The sequence below is a fragment of the Liolophura sinensis genome, chromosome 1 (genome assembly GCF_032854445.1).
Source record: "Liolophura sinensis isolate JHLJ2023 chromosome 1, CUHK_Ljap_v2, whole genome shotgun sequence".
In the NCBI taxonomy this organism is placed as follows: Eukaryota; Metazoa; Mollusca; class Polyplacophora; order Chitonida; family Chitonidae; genus Liolophura; species Liolophura sinensis.
Window position 1 is genome coordinate 20,617,628 of NC_088295.1, and position 12,228 is coordinate 20,629,855.

The 12,228-nt window shown below is 37.2% G+C and overlaps 1 protein-coding gene across 1 annotated transcript in view; it reads right to left on the reverse strand.

Annotated features, from left to right (window-relative positions):
• Positions 1-6,310: 6,310 nt before the first annotated feature.
• Positions 6,311-12,228, reverse strand: part of LOC135466992 (zinc transporter ZIP11-like) — an 87,858-nt gene continuing 81,940 nt past the window's right edge. Inside the window, exon 12 of the transcript XR_010444161.1 lies at positions 6,311-6,378. The gene's annotated coding sequence lies outside the window, so the exon portion shown is untranslated. The remainder of the gene's footprint in view (positions 6,379-12,228) is intronic.

Here is a 12,228-nt window from a genome sequence, read left to right on the forward strand (position 1 = left end):
ATGTTAGTTTTTTTTATTCATATATTTAAAAGTTACAAAAACATAAACAAAATGTTTTCATGACAGAAGTGTTCGTGCTTTCTGAGATGACAGTGCCATAACAACTGAGAATAGAACATTGGAAGGCCTTCATCAAAAACTGAAGACAGAATATAAGTGAGTATTTGGTGAAATACATCGGTTAAGAAACTGAACCAGAGAAAACAAGAAATTCACTAAAATGGAGATAGATGATGGAATATCTATTAATGATAAATCACTTGTTTGACAAGAACAAATGGAGAGTCTGACAGATGACAAATCCAGCCAAAGAAAACTTTGTGCCAGACTCATCATCAGTGCCAGCAAACTTAATACTAATTTCTTCCGTAAACTTCAAAATGGAATGGTCCACCATGTTATGTGAAACATGATACAGCGTGAGCAAAAAATAATTTCAATAGAGAAAGACTATTGATAAACACTGACTCCAAAGTTAAGCAAACAGGTAAGGAGCTTGCATGACCTGGACACTAATTCAAAAACAATTTGACTAGCACCTCAAAGCCTATTCCATTAAAGTAACATCATTTCTTTTATGGCTGTGTCAGTGACATTAAAATCTGACAGTTGTCAGATAAAAAACAAGAACTGTAAGAAAAAGCTAAGAGTCCTTCATTCAAGTTTGTCCATCAGTCATATCTAACAGTCAACACCCTTACTTTGAATACTGTCAGAAGACAAGACTTCTTCAGCCCTTAAAAACACCAGAAACATGGAGTCTTCTATATCATAGCTCTGTAAGGTCAAATTAAAAGCTTTATTGTCAGATAAAACAAAAGTTTTTCAGCGCAGAAAGGGCGCATTTCTTTTCTAGGAGGTAGAATCAATTATTCAACCTTCTTTGACATGATGTGAGTTGGGATGAGATTAACTCCCTTTGTCAAAGCCTGGAATTATCTGCTCTCAGAAGTTATAATCCCAGTGGTCGCAGCAGAACACAAAACAAACTTGACCCCTGGGTACGCCACACTTAGAGGTGCTAACTTGGCCCTTCTTTAACACCAAGTGTTCTCTTTACAAACCTCGCCAGAAAACATGTGAAACGTTGTTGAGACATTCCGAGCTAACTGCCGAGGAGTGTGGCTGGCGTCTTGAGTAACACAGGTTTCATCTCAGACAACCGGAATGTCATATGACACTATCTCAGGTATGTCAGTGGTCATCTTCAAAAACCCTGTCCACAGCCCTCTGCCTCTCTGCATACTTTCATCTCTAGCCTCTAGCAGCTCTCCATGCTAACAACCCTTCCCTGTATGCGCTACCTCTACCTTATTCTACGATAACCTTTCCCTGTACACAATCAGTCCTATCTTCTTCTTATGAAAAATCCTTCCCAGTACAATCCTTAATTTCTTCCAATGATAACAACCCTCCCTTCACATCCTCAATTTCTTCCCATGATAACAATCCTTCCTGCACATCCTCCATTACTTCCCATGATAACAATCCTTCCTGCACATCCTCCATTACTTCCTATGATAACAACCCTCCCTTCACATCCTCCAGTTCTTCCCATGATAACAACCCTTCCTGCACATCCTCCATTTCTTCCCATGATAACAATCCTTCCTGCACATCCTCCAGTTCTTCCCATGATAACAACCCTTTCTGCACACCGTCAACTTTTTACCCTGATAACAACCCTTCATGCACACCCTCAATTTCTTACCATGATAATAACCCTTTCCTTACACCCAGACTCTTCTCATGACAACCCTTTCCTTACACCCAGACTCTTCTCAAGATAATCATTTCTGTACACCTAGCCTCTTCTCATGATAAACATTTCTGTACACCTAGCCTCTTCCCATGATAACCATTTCTGTACACCCAGACTCTTCCCATAGTAACCATTTCTGTACACCCAGTCTCTTCCCATGGTAACCATTTCTGAACACCCAGACTCTTCCCATAGTAACCATTTCTGTACACCCAGACTCTTCCCATAGTAACCATTTCTGTACACCCAGTCTCTTCCCATGGTAAGTGCTGGAGATGGAGAAGTGCTGAGGTCAGGTGAGTAAAGCCCTAATGATTACATGTGCTGTGCTGGCATTAGAGGGCAACAGGGCCCCGGTGAATGACATTACACAACTCTCCAGGAGAGGTAATCCATGCTAAACCCTTGTGACATGATCACCTCTGTGACTAATATGCACAACCCAGAATGTACAGAAATTCTTCTCTGCTGTGGTGAACCAACTGCCTAGATGGCTCCAAGGACAACTTTTCCAACTCCACAGCAGATTTTGCAAAATATCAGCTCTTTTAGCCTTAAAGTTTTCTTTCTTTCTTTCTTTTTGCACCACAACAATGTCTCTCAGCAATGATGTTTGAGAACCTTAAAGTTATTCACATCGCTGTTAAGGATGAAACAGATGTCTTTATACAAATATTATCCATCAGCTCAGACAAGGAACACAGAAAAGGTGAAAAATCTGATTTACATATCGCTGATAGTTTAATGAGAACCTGAAGGGTGGCAGGTAAAGGCGCCAGACTCTAGGCGTTCATCTGTGCCTAACAGAAGCCATTCCGTCAGAAACTTTGGATGTTTTGACACTCCTTAGCAGGAAGGATGAGAATAACAGGGTTCAGTGTTATCTCATTAATGCAGACATGTCAAGTGACAAACTGGAGCCCAACTCTGATGATATCTGACAACCTTAACACAGATATAACCTAGCAGATCAGACAGACTGTAGAGTTGCTAAACCAGCCCAAGTACAGATCTGTCCTCCCTTTCAGAACCACAACTAAGAGTAACAAGTATACAACAGACTAAGTGTGACTGCAAATCAGATGGAGGAAGAACACAATCCTAAGTGTTATATACACCCAAAACCTAATTTCTAACATCAAAAGACTTTTAACTCTGTCCTGTGATTTAAGATGCTAATTGTTCTTTTTATTACAACACACCCAGTAATCTTTGGGCTTACATTTTTGTCCTGATACAGGGTAAGTCAGATTCTCATGATTAAAAGTATTAAAAAAAAAAACAAAACACACACACACACACACACAAACATAAAAAAAAAGTGGCAGGAAAGGATCACGTCTCATATTCAACTAAGTAGGCCATAGCTAACTTCAGTCAATAGAAAACTCTTGACCCAGTTTAGATAAAAATCACACCACTGAAAATTTGTGTCACTCTATCAGAGTCTGGTGAGTGACATAGATGACCCCGCCGAGGATGGTGACCTGTCAGGGGCCACCAATACCTGAATGATCAGTATACAGACAGAGAGTAGAGTTGGACTCACACCTCTCCTGATGTGGGACCCTTGTCTAGGATTGGGCAGCGAGCATTAGCTTCAAAACACACAGCAGTGAAAAGTACAGTTCATGTGCTTCAGGGGCCACCAATACCTGAATGATCAGTATACAGACAGAGAGTAGAGTTGGACTCACACCTCTCCTGATGTGGGACCCTTGTCTAGGATTGGGCAGCGAGCATTAGCTTCAAAACACACAGCAGTGAAAAGTACAGTTCATGTGCTTCAGCTTCAATAATGTCAAATTTGATGTTTTACCACATGAGCACCTTGTGGAAGAAGCGAGTATAAGGGAAGATTCAGAAATCCTCAGTTATAGCAGAACTGCAGAATTTCACAGCCATATTTCTGGTTGTAAAATGTAATATAATAGACGTATAACTGAAAATTGTAGAATTTACAATACCAGAAGAACTTTTTAAAATTAATAAGACAAAAGATTTTTTCAAAAGAATCATCATGTCTATGTATATACTTAAATAACTCAAACATTTTCTTGCAATCCATCACTTCATCTCTTCAGCACTTTCCTTTTTTCTATAAACCACTAATAATAAAATCCTAAATTTCAGGATTTCACCTGTGAAATTTCTCTGTGAAGCCTCAGTGCAGGCGTACTGTTTATGAAGAAAAATTGGCCTTTAGAGTTTTATGAACGTAGTTCAGAAATGTGTTGCCCTGTAGAGGTGAAAGCGACCCATGGCCTGGTGCGTTAGCTAACCTGAGGGCAGGCCCTATAGGTAGGGCTTGTGGGCTCAGCTGGAGCTGGCCAATACACACACAGATCTGGTAGAAAACAGAACAATTAATTTGCAGTGGCGAGAATAAGGTGTTTAAAGGCAGGAAGGGCTTGTAATATTTGTGTTCACACAACAAAAATGTCACGCTTTCTGCATATAGGAACTTATATACATATAAACACACTCTCACACACTCTGTCAATGTATTTGTCAGATAACAATTATGTGAACATTTGGCTGTTTTTCTGCCCTTTTTGTTTATGGTTTGAGGAGAACAAAAAAACTCATTGTTAATGAGACAGCGCTTGAGATGATAGGCACACCATCTATTTCCTATTGAGGGCCTCCTCGACTGCATCGTTTGCTAGAGGGCAAGAATCTTCTTCGTCAGAAACAAATTCATCATGACTTTATGACGAAGACAATAGAGAACTATACATGTCGTTGACACTCGAAAAAATGTGCAGAAAAACAGATTTGCTCAAGTTTTGGCAAAATGGTAAACAAAATTTTTCTTTACAGCTTTCATCCACTATATCTTAATCACATGATGTAACTCTAAATTGCAATGCTTTAATAGTTACCTCATTTAAATTCAAAGTGAAAAGGAACAATTATAATGCATACAAAGAAAAAGACTACTGTTAAAATACATAATCTTACTGAAGATTATTTCTCCTTTCTTAAACAGCTTCTCCATTCATTATTAAACATTCAGCTAAACACTTAGCCTATCTTGCAAGGGAGATAAACCTAGTTTACCTCAATCCAAGATCTTAAAGAATACAAAACCAAGGTATAAGTCCAACCTTAACCAGACGCAAGCACCCATATATCTTCCACTATGACAATACCTCTTTTTATTTCTTTCATTACAAACTTGTTTAAAAAAATAACTGGTTTCACTTCTCCACTGAGCAAAACTGCCAAATGGAGAGTTTGTAGGACATGAGAAAAAGTCAGCAAACAATGCAGAATGTAAAAACAAAAATATCAGAGATAATTCAATCAGGTTATGATAAAGATACAATGATACATTAATATTTAAAAGTTGTTTCCCATTTACAGAAGTATACATCTACACCATGGCACATGCACTATGTTGACCAATGGGTTTAAATCAAAATGCCCATATTGAATCCACGGATCCAGGTAGAATAATTTTGTTTTCAACAAATTTGTTTTTTATGTGAAAAGCCTACTTGTACAGCAGTTCAATAAGCTGTCAGAGTCCTCTTAGTTCAAGTTCCATGACTGATATGGAATATGCACATGTACTTGTAAATATTGTAGGTTAGAAATCAGTTGTTACTCCATTTCACAAGTTAATCTAAGATATGGATCATTCCCGACAGGAGACAAAGAGCCCAGGTTGCACCCATTAGGAAAAGGAGATCACCCTTAGCAACTTTCCTAAAGCCATTCTCAAGACAAAATCAATGTTTGATTACACACGACAGTTTGAAGGCTGTCCATTTACTAAAGAGCAAAACTGATAAATTGAGGTAAACTACAAAAATATTTTCATCATACTACTGGACAACACTTTGCCAGGACTCGAGAAAGGACAAAGCCATGTTAAACAGTGGCTACGGCGGCTGAGTCGTCCATTTGACACAAGCTATCTACTTTAACAAGTTGGTGAAGAATTCACTTGCCACAAGACTGTTTTACCACTGTCAACTGCGACCGCACCGAGCTAACCAGACCTAATTGGGAAAACAACACAGGCGAGGGAAAAACTATCTCAGAGTGTTTAATGCAAACTGTGCCAATCTTTGATGTGTCCAGTTGCCCAAAGAGTAAGTATTTGAAGGGGACTTAGTGCCTAACCAAACGTAAATTTGTCAATTTAACAACATTTACAGTAACTGTTTGAGCTGAACTAGAGAGCAAAGGTGAAGCTCACACATCAGTGGGGGACAACATTCTGCCTCTGCCTGTTGACTGCCCGCCAAGGGGTCAAGGGTCAGACTGGAGAAGTGCAGCCCAAAACTCTGCTGACCCCCACAGTGACCAGTTTGCTTGGAGGGGGCCAAAGTTAGTTTTGATGTGTTTGGCTCTGTTTGTCTACATATTTGTTTTCAGTCTGCCTACCTTTTTGTGCAGGGTTGTGAAAGTGTCCTTGGTCAGGCTCCACCAACATGCCCTTCCTGACTGGCTAGCTGTCTTGCTGGGGATTCCAGCCTCAGGGGCAGAACAGGGTGGGTCTGATCACCATCTCTCCCCACTATCTGCAGGACTCCTTAGCTTAGACTGAGCACCAAATTCTGCCCCACATCCCATCAGTCCAACATTCACCACCCTCAGTCATTCTGCAATAAGAAAGTAACATGCATCATGTTTACACAACATGCCTTAAAAAGAACAGACAGACAGTTGTTGTAACACTTGGTAACAAGCATGTATTCTGTTGTGATTCATCACTAGATCATGCCTTTCTTTTACATATTTACATCCATGTGCTTTCATCAATATTTCACAAATGCATTCATGCTCCATGCAATTAAATAGCCTGTACTAACCAAGTTAAACCTGTTTGGTATACTCACATTTACTACTATTAAAAATGTAGAAATAAGTCAATAATATCACAGATTTTTATCCAAATATTATGCTAAAATACAGCAGTCAAACACTCACCAATAAAAATTGAAATTTTTTTTTCTAGATATGAGTCATGATCATTTTGGAAGTGAAAAGTTATTATGCATTTTTTTCTTCTTTTTCCAGGGTTAGGAGTTCAATTTATTTTATTTTAGAGATTTTAATACATTTAAAATTTAAAATTTACATTAATACCTAGTCTTAAAAATGTTGCACTATTAAATCAAGGTAACATGTTGTGCATTGCAAATTTTAATACATATTACAAACTAAAAACTCATTGATTTAACCCCTTCAAAAACTTGCCTTATGATGAAACAAAAAAAAAAAATCAGACATTTTTGTTTGTTTTTATATAAAGAGGACAGCCAGCAAATGTTTAAGTCTGGAATAAAAAAAATTCTGCGCTCAATGACAGAGCTGGAAGCTGGAATGCCAAAGTTGATGGTTGACACAAAATTCATGTGTAAACAGTTGACATTTTTAGAGCTGCTTCTATGGTCGGATTTTTAAAAAATGTTGATCTCTGCTTCTTTGAAAATTTAGCATCCTCAGAATCTTGTCTCTTCAAATTATGCCCATGGCGGGTGAGGGATAAAGAAGCCCCCAAACTAACAAACACATCCTGCACATGTCCAATTCCATACACAGGGGCTAAGTCTAGGGTCCCCCTCACATCTTTGCTTCACATTGACAGGATTTATCATTGGGAGGTTCCATTGGGGGACAATCACCATTTTGGTTTAAAAATGCACTTTTACATACAAAATGTTCTTTATCACAAAACTTATTTATTGAAAACAAAGTCACGAAGGCTCTTTTAATGGCTCAAAATTGCACTGCCTCTGCACATTTTTTTTTCTGCTCACAAGTAAGTAGACAAGGTGATAAATAACAAGGGATATTTCTGTTGACTTGAATCTGGCAAGTTTTTTGCATTTTCTTTGGTTTTACATAAAAACTATGCACCAGTCTCATTCATCATTTGTTTCCTGACATATAAAGTTCCAGGCGAGGACAGTGACAGCTTAGATCGCTTTCTTCAGGATACTCTCTTAACCTTTGTAACCACCTGTTTTCTGGTCCCAATTAAAAGCCTTTTATGCCCATGTAATCTATCTAGCATAAAAATGTGACCTGTCTAGGTAAAAAAAAAAAAACAACAACAAAGAAAAATCTCCCCCCAAAATTGGATGGGCACAAACATGCATTGCATGTTACAGCAAATGTAAGACATACCTGAATTTAAGCTAATGAAAAAAAAATGTAAAAAGTTACAATCATAGATCAATTTAAATCCTATACATGTACGAATAACACCTCTCCCCCACCCCCCACCCCCCCAACACCACCAACATAATCTTATCTGGACTACATAAAAAGCTCAAACACAATTATATCTGCTTTTATTAATAGCAATTTTAATGTTTCTCTTCATATTTTATCTACATTATATCTGAAAGCCTATGTTACAGCTATGATAAACCAATATATTACGTTATATTTTGAACATGGCACTGTATAAGATCTCAAGAAATTTTAACGTTAAATTTGCACATGAAATGAGATACATGTAATTATATTTTAACTGTTTTCTGACCACACTGATTGTCTTCACAACTGCTGATGAAATCACAGTGCATATTTGCTTCTTACATAAAATCCTGAGATTGGGGAACAATAATATTACAGACATTGGAACAATGCAGCTTGACTGCATTCAGAAAGCGTGGCCAGCGTAAGAAGCACCTTCCTAGATCTCATGGAATTCACAGATCACTAATGTTTCAATTCCAAGAATGTCCAGCACAAAAGAATGTAAATATGCACCTAATTGCTATTGCAAACTTTTCCCTGTAGTGTTCCAGCAATACTGCAACACAACTGCTAGAGTGAAGGAAGACCACTGTTTGCAGAAAAGGTGGGAATGTACACAACACTAAATTTCTAGAATAACAGCCGAGCTCCCATCAGTGCTACAGCTCCCAGCCTTTAAATAGGACAAATACTGAACACACACCTTAAAACCTCTACAAATCTCTAAACAAGCCCATGTTTGGATTTTCTATTGCAAGAATAATTTTTCTTGCCTTTGTAATAGGGTCGCTGGCCCTCTGTAAGACGATCAAACAAGCACAAATCCCCAGACTAACAGATGTCAGAGGTTTCGCAGCCAGCGACTTGCACCGGGCAGCACTCCAAGTTTGGCGCAGGTTTAGTGATGAAGCTACAGCACCACATGATGATGGCCGAAGCGAGTGACTCGCAATGCAGAGTAATATCCACTGGAGATGCAGCACAACTCTGTACCCAATCATATTACATCTAAAAGTTGTTTACATCCAATGAAACATTAGGTAATGTCACCACCTCCTGCACTTCACGGATGGAGTAGGAGGAAAAACTGAGGTGAAATATTTTAATCCAAAATCTGATGTGGGTTATCCCTCCTACACCCATCTGAGAGACACAATAGGTTGGTGTGTCTAGCTAAGCATGGGTAAACATAACTCTTCATGTGTCCAATCGAGGAAAGTGTGAAAATTGTCAGAATTGGGTAAGCTTCCTCTTTTCTGATATAATCATGAAGAAAAGGTTGAGCACATGTACATTCAACCATTATTCTTGTCCATCACAACACAGAATTCCTCAAACCACAATCACTCCCATTCCTCTTCAACATTAAAATTATCATACTAAAAACTTTGTTTTGCAGAAGCCAGTGAACTGTATACAGAAATGGGTGCCAAAAGACTAAGGTTTATCATACAAATGATATACAGTAAAGCTTTATCTGTTCAAAATACACTAATAAAATAACTGGCATTCTGTGCTAAACATGCACACATGGCAATTTCTTCAGTGACAGAACAAAGATCAGTACCATCTTAGATTAAATTCTACATGGAACCTTTACCATACCCTTGTAAAATTCTCGAAAACACTTCAAAGTATTTTACATGAAAAGGGAATACTGTTAGTGATATTACTAGAAGCCAAATCTTAATTTAACATTAAAATGACATTATAAATTCATATATTTTAACTACAATGAAAAACTTGTTACACCAAATTAACTGCAAAAAACGCAATGGTGTAACAAGATGCACAGGCCAACAAAATTCAAAATGATTATACTATTAAATTAACAAGGTGACACTTCACAACTGTAATTATTATTATTTATACCTTAATTGAAAACAGGTGTGTAAACTTTCACCAATGCTTTTCACCTAAATGATATTTACGTGCATCACCAAACATGCGTAATTCCCCACCGTGTATAAGGCTCAAGTTTTTTTATGTTGCTTCTTTTTAATCTACTTCTGCAGCTATTTTATGTTTATAATATTAAGCCAGGGCCCATTGTTATCTCCTGCAGGAGACACAGAACAATAGGATCAGATGACAAAGCTGCGCACTCAGCTGTAACGTTCTTTTGTTGGCATTTTAGTATCTCTCATCTTTCAATTGCCGTCAGCATTGCTTCAGGCAAAATTCAACAAAGTTCAGGTAAAGCCACTTCTTCTCTGACCCACATTTGCTTTATTCACAGCCCTTTGATTCTTTCTGCAGCTCTTCCAAGCTACATGTATCTGATAGTCAATCTCTGCTCGAATATAAATCCATGGTACATAACATTTGGTCTAAAAATTTCAATGAAAATTTCCAATCATTGCAAAACTCATGACACAGAATGCAACCTCATCTGATCAACTGTATGAAGTCAGTGCACATACTTTGTGCACATTAGTGACAGAGGAAATGTTTCATCTGCATTTCGATCATTAGCAATGGCAACACTACATTGTGATACAGTATTCAAGCAAAAGACCCTGTATCATACTAAAAATGAACACATTTGCTGAATAATAATGAACTGTCACATTATGCCAAAACTTGAGAAAATGTTATCTCTGACAGACAGAAGTGGCATGCATATGATGTAATCAATATTCAAAATTGTGTGATTGTTCTTTCTCTACACAGGTGCAGTCTTATCATAATATTTTAAGTAACTTTGGTTAACCTGTACATCTTCTTTTGTTCTCAGTAAGTTAGACCCTGTCTGAGCCATACTAAGGCCCCCAAAACTTCTTTATTTATTATTTTTTATCAATGAATGTGACACAACCAAAGTACTCTGTTCCCAATATATCAAAGGATTAGCCAGATATTAAATCATAAAAGGCTTCATGAAAGCAAAAATTAATCTAGCAAATTGTTTTGTACAAAGAATGTTAATTCAACTGTACTTACTCCACGCACACACTGTCACTGTTAGCACAAATCCTGTTAACCTCTAATTTTATTATAAAGTAAATTGTCATCAATATAACAACAGACCTGCTTCACACCAATTACAGCATTTCACACTTTCAGAAGCACATGTAGCCCCTAAAATGATACTCTTGATGCTGATACTTAGGGCTTTCTGAGAGGAAATTAATAAAACTTTACACAAAGACCATTAGGTCGCCCTGCAAGGTGAATAAACCAATTACAATCAAACAAAATGTGCTAAAAGATAAATTTTTTCCCTGAGATATAGTAACCTTAACATAAAACTATTTAGGCGATATAGCAAAGGACAACTAGAGCAGTAAATAGCCTAAATAATGTTGTCCTAAAAAATTTTGACTAAGACAATACAGATTTAATGGGCGGTAAACTGTCATATCTGGATGACTAAAAACTATGCACAAGCCAGATTAAAAACAACTTCCTCATAACTTCATGAACAGCACTGTTTTGTTCTTATAACATATTCTCCAAAGAAATATACCTTGAAAGAATTTAAGCTCCAGTGCTCAAATATCCCACTCTACGTTACATCCTCAGATGATATGTTTGCAATAAATCATTAAGAAAAAGTCACACTTACACCACTCAATTTTTCAATATTCTGAAATATGGGATATTGTTTTTTACAGGTAGAAGCATCAAATGTCTATCTTCCAGATACCATACATATTTTCTTCCACTTTTTCCTTCAACATATATTTGCTATTATATCTCCATAACCACCCTGATCATTTGTTGGATAGATTTATATTAAGTAAGCTGATAACAGCAACTTGTAAGAAGTACAGTTATTTAAATAACTCGTCTACAAAGCTTTATATTGATACAAAATTAACTGCCAACATTTTTTCTTGTCAAGTTTTTCTACAGCTTTGGATTAATCCAATTGTAAAAGAAGAGGACAGATATGTGATATAAGACTACTGAGATCACCACATTTTTCGTTATGTATGACTTATCTACCATCCTAGACAATTTAATAAAAATTGCGTCCAAAAGGTTTCAGATATAACAGATTTTTATGTTGTAGAGAGTGATTTTAGCCAGACCTAAAAGCTTGCTCTTTTTCACTCATCTACAAGAATCATGATTTTCACATCTACTCCTGCCATGATACCTGTGGGCTGCATATAGGCGCCTTTATCTTTATTAGACAATTATCTTTATTAAAACAATCTTAAGAATGTCTACAACCACTTGGGAACAGCCAATGATTGGTTTAACATCACAGCCATCCTCTTTAGAATTCCGAT